This window comes from Macrobrachium nipponense, chromosome 38 (genome assembly GCF_015104395.2).
Source record: "Macrobrachium nipponense isolate FS-2020 chromosome 38, ASM1510439v2, whole genome shotgun sequence".
Taxonomy (NCBI): Eukaryota; Metazoa; Arthropoda; class Malacostraca; order Decapoda; family Palaemonidae; genus Macrobrachium; species Macrobrachium nipponense.
Window position 1 is genome coordinate 14920061 of NC_061098.1, and position 7284 is coordinate 14927344.

A 7284-nucleotide genomic window follows, 5' to 3' on the forward strand; every position below is an offset into this window, starting at 1 on the left:
TGGTTTGTGTACATGGCTGCGTAATTTGTGTTTTTTATTTTTGTGGTCCGTTGCGTGGACTTATGTGGTTGTTGTAAATTTGTGGGTTTTTGGTTGTATTTTAGCGGTTTGTGTGGCGTGTGTCTTTGGTGGTTGTGTAAATTTTTAGTGGTTTGGGGTTGTTGCGTGTTTTGAGTGGTTTGGTTGTGTACTTCATGTGTTTTTTGGTTGTGGAAATTGTGTTTAAAACTTGCATGTGTTTTTTGGTTGTGTAAATGTGTTTAACTGTGTGTGTGTTTTGTGTGTGTGTGTGTGTACATGAGTGCGTTTTGTGGTTTGGCCGACACGTTTTTTTCTTTGGCCTTCATTTCCTTCGGGATAGTATATCTATTAAGCATGTCTTATATACCATTTGTTTTAATTAAATCAACTGTAAATATAGTGCTAATTTATTTGAATTTAATTTTCTTATGTATAGAAACATTTAAATCATTTATTTTTTTCTTACAGGTGAGTTTTTTTGGCTAAAGTTCGTCGTATAAACCACAGTGAGTATGCCTAACTATACCTTTTGCATGCCTAGCAATCTCTCTCTCGCATCTCTCTCCTCTCTCTTCGTCCTCTCCTCTTCTCGTCTCTCTCTCTCTCTCTATTCAACAAACACCAAGAAATTCACCAAAACCCAGTTATTACTATGGCTTCAAACCCGTCTTTCTTCCATCTCTCCTTGCAGAGCATGTCTTTTATTTTCCTGACTGGTAATCCGTGTATAAGATGACAAGTTAAGAACTTGCAGTATTTTTCCTCAGTGGTCCAAATGAGTAACCTTGAATTGAGACCATCTATACTCTGTTTTTTTCCATCTGTCCATCCGCCTGTGATGTTTGCGTATGGTAACACTGCGTCCCGGGCTTTAGATAGTTACATTCAGCTTACATTCAACATTAATAAAAATATCCTATTTCGAATATTAACGGTGTAATTCGCATACAGTAAATCTTAAAACACTTTTCAGTTGCAAATGCACACCCAGATATCTTTTTATTTACCTAAAACTTACACATAGCGTAACTATCTAAAGCCCGGGACGCAGTGTTACCATACCCAAACACCACAGGCGGGTGGACAGATGGAAAAAAATAGAGTATAGTGAGTCTAGCTGAGCATGGAGCAGGTCTAAGTAGCATCTGGTGAGTCTAGCTGAGCTATGAGTCTAGCTAAGCATTTAGTGAATCTAGCTGACCATTAAATGAATCTAGCTGAGCTATGAGTCCAGCTAAGCGTTGAGTGAATCTAGCAGAGCTATGAGTCTAGCTGAGCGTTGAATGAGGACCATCGAATGAATCTAGTTGAGCACTGAGTGTTATTATTTTTTTTTTTTTTTATTTTTTTTTTTTGATTGGGGAATTGAATGATTTTATTTTACTTCTTTATTTGGTTGGCCCCGTTTTTGGATCTTTTAGTAGATGAAATACATAAATACACACACACACACACTCACACAAACTGCATGTACTTCTACACGTAAAGTTTTCGTATGCATAAGCGCACCAAGCCGAGACAATCTGTGTAACGCATAGCACCTGTCTTTTTCATGGCCTTTAGTAGAGCACGTCCAACTAGTAATTCTGGAAAAAAAGAGGCACTTTTTTTCTAGTTTTTATTTTGCTTCTTTCAATTTCACATCTTGGAAGCTTGTGTTTTTTGTTAATCGTTTTCTTGTTCTAGTGATTTATAATTTTTTTCTGCGGATTTATTAATTTATTATATTATACTTTCATCTAGATTAAGTTTATTGCTTTTATGTTAGGAATATATTCTTATGGTTAGGAAACATGCTATATATATAATTACTATATATATATTATTATATATATATATTTATATATTTAATATTTATATTAATATATTATATATATATTTATTTATTATAATATATTACATATGAGTTGTGTGTGTGTGTGTGTGTGTGTGTACATGTATGTATATTTGTGTCATATAATTCTGAATAAGACAAGAAGTCAAGAGACTCGATATTAATATGAAACGCACATGATTATGTATCTTTTTTAATAAAAAATATGGAGGCTGATTCGTTGCTTTTAAATTTGTGGTCACAAAAAGAATGACAAATATTTGCTTTGGAAGAAATGAGTAGCGTGCTTGTCAAAATTGCTTTGCGTTGACAGTCGTTAAAATGCAGCGCGGTTTTTGTAGACCAACTTAACGAGATTAGCGAAACAAAAAACTTCTTGGAACCTGTGTGTGTGTGCAAGACCGGTCGTTGGTCTAGCCTGCACTGGGATTATGCGGGTCACGGGTTGCGGGAAGGGGGTTAGAGGGGGTAGACCCATGGTACGTTGAGAAGAGAGAGAGAGAGAGAGACTTAGACTTTCCCGCCATCGCCTCCAAGCCCTTATAGCTCTCCCTCCCGCACAGAGTTCCACCACTTTTGTCACAAATTATCCGGAATGGTTTTCCTCGCATCGGGGATTCCCTCTGGATTTCGTGGCGATTACCGAAGGCCGGTTTATATATGTACGACCCGTTTATCCGGCCGAATTAAAGGCAGTAGTTAGTAAGTAGTTGGTCCTAGGCACTGTGCGGTCTAATACTACTAGTGTGCTCGCGCATGGTATCGATTTTGAATTAGTATATGTTGTTAGCACCCGTTTTCTTTAGTCTTGCTCGACGGAGATACTGATTCAAGCACCGTTTTATATATGTATATTCATATAATATATATTTATTATATACTTTATATATATATATATTATAATATATATATATATTATCATATATAACACACGTCACCCAAAAGTGAGGGATGGGGGCTATTTCGTGTAGCATTATTTCAGGCTTTGAATTAAGAGAGGTCACTGGAATGTTTTCAAAAAATTCCAGGGAAAAAATACTGAGTTTGACAAAACCATTTTGACTGTATATATATATAGACATATATATATATATAATATTATATATATACGTATATAATACTATTACGTATATAAATTAATATATTTTTTATAATAATAAACATGAAATAATATATATATTAAAATATAAAGAAACAAATTAAGATTAAAAATGTTAAACAGTGGATAGATTTTAAGTCTTTAAACTACAGAAAAAAATTGGGCAAGATTTAAAAATTATTAAGTTGGCTGATTTTAGGTTGGATCGATTGATTGGGCCAGCCCTTTATTATTATTATTATTATTATTATTATTATTATTATATTAAATTATTATAGATATATATATATATTTTATTATATATATAAGTATATATATCATATATACAACATCAAAATGGTTTGGTTTTTCAAGTTCGAGTATGTTTTTCCTGGAATTTTTGAAACATTCCAGTGACCTCCCTATTAATTCCGAAAGGAAGAAAACCTACGGTTCATGAAATAGCCCCATCCTTTCACTTTGGTGACGTAATATTGTGATTTTGTTTGTTACCTTGAGGTTCTTCTTCAGTTTTCTTCCTGCTCTATTGCAGTCACTAAGGTTTTCTTCAGAAATGTTCCTCAATTTTTATCTTTGGCACGAGTTGCCTGGAAATGCGCAGGCCTAGACTGGCAACTGTCAAAAAAATCTTCCTTTGGCATTATTCCTAACACCTATTTTTTGCCCCCTTTCCCTTTGGATTTTTAAATAACATTTTTTAATCTGTTTTATTATTATTATTTTTTTTTTCGGGGGGTTAATAGAAGGAGAATCTCTTCTTTCTGTATTTGCCTTTTGACCTCCTCTTACTTCATGCTAATGAGCATTCTTAATATTCTTTAGGAAGTTTGAATTTCAAGTTTCCAAGTCGCCCCTTATGGGACTTGTTTTCCATATGAATTAGGGTTTCATCCTTGATTAATAATTAATAATAATAATAATAATAATAATAATAATCAATGATAATAATAATAATAAATAATAATCATAATAAAATAAAAAAAAGCAGCCTCCAGTGGCGTGGTCGGTTTTGGTGGTTTTGCTTCTCACCCTCGGTGGTCGCGGGTCGATTCTCGGCCCATTCCATTGAGGAGTGAGAAAGATGTTTATTATTTCTGGGGATAGGAAGGTTCACTCTTCAGGACGTGGTTTCGGAAGTCACGGTAAAGCCGTTGGTCCGTTGCTGAATAACCGACCTGGGTTTCATGCAACGTAAAAACACCTATAAAAGCAAACAACAATAATAATAATTAATAATAACTAATCCTTTGGAAGCTTAAATTTCAAATCAAAGGGCTTGGCCCATCTCCAACCACGGGCTTAAAATTCATGCAAAAAAGTTTAACATTTTTATTCGAATTAATTTTTTAATAATGAAGTTTTTAAAACTAATATAATAATAATTTTAATAATATTAATAAAATAATAAAGGGCTGGTCCAATTTATCAACCACCTAAAATCAGCCACTTACATTTATCTTAATTTTTTTCAGTAGTTTTTAGACTATATATATGTTGATATTTATCTATATATATAACAATAATAATATATACAGTATAATATATATATTAGATATATATATATATTATATATATATCAGATAATATTATTAGATTTACTACACTTTCTTGGATTAAAGGAGAAAGTTAATCTCTTCAGTCATCTCAGAGTATAATCACCCTCCCCCCCGCAAAGCCATTTCTATTTATTTTCTTAACGCCCACCACCACTCCACCAACCCCAACTTAACCACCCTCCCCCGCCCTTCCTTCCCCCTTACCCCCCCTCCCCTTCCCCCCCACCCCACCCCCGCCAAAAACGTCTTTGTTTATTTTCTTGATTGATTAGCTGGCTCTTCACATGGGACCCAAAGAGTAAAATTATTGGTTTCTTTTAATATTAGATTGGCTCTAAGTGGAACTGCGGTAACCTGTGGGGTGGGGGGGGGGGGGGGGGGCCTTGGGGGGGGGGGGAGGGGGGGGGGGGTGGGGGGGGGGGGGGGGGGGGGGTTAGGGGGGGGGGGGGTTTAATTGGGGGAGGGGGGGGGTGAACGAGGGTGGGGGAGTGTGCGGGCAACTTACCGGCTTCCTTCCCTGGGGTCGGCTGGAGCGGAGCTGGAACGGAGCTGGAAGGGTCTGGAAGTAGCGTGGCTGGAAAGATAACGGGCGATGAACGGCACTAAGAAGACTTTTGTACTGAATTATTGTTTGTATGTGTATGTGTGTATGTGTGTGTGTGTCTGTATTGGGATAGAGTTGCTTAATTGATCAGCCATTCCTTTTGACATATCTTTACTTAAACAGTCCATTAGAGACCTGGGATTCGATGGATTGTGATGTGTCGCTACCAGTGTTGTTGAGGAGGGCGTGTGGCTGGCAACCTCATCCCACGAGACGTTATGAGAACTGAAAGGCTATCGCTTTTTTGGGAGCCTTCTTTACAACTGGAAATTTTCTCTCTCTCTCTCTCTCTCTCTCTCTCTCTCTCTCTCTCTCTCTCTCTCTCTCTCTCTAAACTCTCTTGTTCGTCTATCTCTGTCTAATAATCTGACTGAGGAATTTACAATTGGGAAAATGTGATGAGAGAAATGTAATGAGAATCGGTAAAAAGACGATGAGAGAGTAACGCAAGCAATAGTGCTTTCTGGGAAAGCACACCTTAGCTTAGTGTTGCTTTCTCTTTTAGCCTTCTTGCTTTCTCAATGCAAGCACTGTTCTCTGCAAAAGCACACCTTAGCTTAGAGTTGCTTTCTGTTTTAGCTTTCTTGCTTTCTTAACGCAAGCACTGTTTTCTGCAAAAGCACACCTTAGCTTAGAGCTGCTTTCTTCTTTTGCTTTCTTGCTTTGTGTTGCTTAGGTCTCAGATCTTACTTAACTTAGTACTGCTTTCTTTTACGTTCTTGCTTTCTTAACGCAAGCACTGTTCTCTGCAAAAGCACACCTTAGCTTAGAGTTGCTTTCTCTTTTAGCTTTCTTGCTTTCTTAACGCAAGCACTGTTTTCTGCAAAAGCACACTTTAGCTTAGAGCTGCTTTCTTCTTTTGCTTTCTTGCTTTGTGTTGCTTAAGTCTCAGATCTTACTTAACTTAGTACTGCTCTCTTTTACTTCCTTGCTTTCTTAACGCAAGCACTGGTTTCTACAAAAGCACACCTTAGCTTAGAGTTGCTTTCTCTTTTAGCTTTCTTGCTTTCTTACCGCAAGCACTGTTCTCTGCAAAAGCACACCTTAGCTTAGAGTTGCTTTCTCTTTTAGCTTTCTTGCTTTCTTAACGCAAGCACTGTTTTCTGCAAAAGCACACCTTAGCTTAGTACTGCTTTCTCTTTTAGCTTCATGCTTTCTTGACGCAAGCACTGTTTTCTGCAAAAGCACACCTTAGGTTAGGGTTGCTTTTTCTCTTAGCTTTCTTGCTTTCTTAATGCAAGCACTGTTCTCTGCAAAAGCACACCTTAGCTTAGTACTGCTTTTTTTACTCTTTTAAGCTTCTTTTACTTTCTTGCTTTCTTAACGCAAGCACTGTTTTCTGCAAAAGCACACCTTAGCTTAGTGTTGCTTTCTCTTTTAGCTTTCTTGCTTTCTTAACACAAGCACTGTTCTCTGCAAAAGCACACCTTAGCTTAGAACTGCTTTCTCCTTTACTTTCTTGCTTTCTTAACGCAAGCACTGTTCTCTGCAAAAGCACACCTTAGCTTAGTGTTGCTTTCTTTTAGCATTGCTTCTTTCTAACGCAAGCACTGTTTTCTGCACACACCTTAACGAAAGCATGCTTAGAAACTGCTCTCCTTTAGCTTTCTTGCTTTCTTAACACAAGCAACTGTTTTCTCTGCAAAACACAAACTTCAGCTTAGAAGCTTTCTCCACTTTTTCTTGCTTTTTCTTAACGCAAAGCACTTCTTCTGCAAAAGCACACCTTAGCTTAGAGATGCTTTTTCCTTTAGCTTTCTTGCTTTCTTAACGCAAGCACTGTTCTCTGCAAAAAGCACACCTTAGCTTAGAGCTGCTTTCTTCTTTTGCTCTCTTTTGCTCTTGCTTTTGTGTTCTCAAGATCTTTACTTCTTAGTATGCTTTTTCTTTTTTACTTTCTTGCTTTCTTTTACTTTCTTGCTTTCTTAACGCAAGCACTGTTCTCTGCAAAAGCACACCTTAGCTTAGAGCTTCTTTCTCCTATTGCTTTCTTACTTTGTGTTGCTTGAGTCTCAGATCTTATCACTTTTTTTTTTTTTTTTTTAAATAATCTGGAAGCCTGGAATAATGCAAGAAGAACAAATCGGTAACCATCCTCACACCTGGGGGCCAAAACCAGTAGTTTCGCCATCCCCAGAATTCTTCGCTTCGCTCTTCGCCATTTTTTCGG

The 7284-nt window shown here is 37.0% G+C and overlaps 1 protein-coding gene across 1 annotated transcript in view; it reads left to right on the forward strand.

Annotated features, from left to right (window-relative positions):
* The window catches only part of LOC135209647 (uncharacterized), a 112318-nt gene that overhangs the window by 38152 nt on the left and 66882 nt on the right, over nucleotides 1-7284 (forward strand). The window lies entirely within an intron of this gene.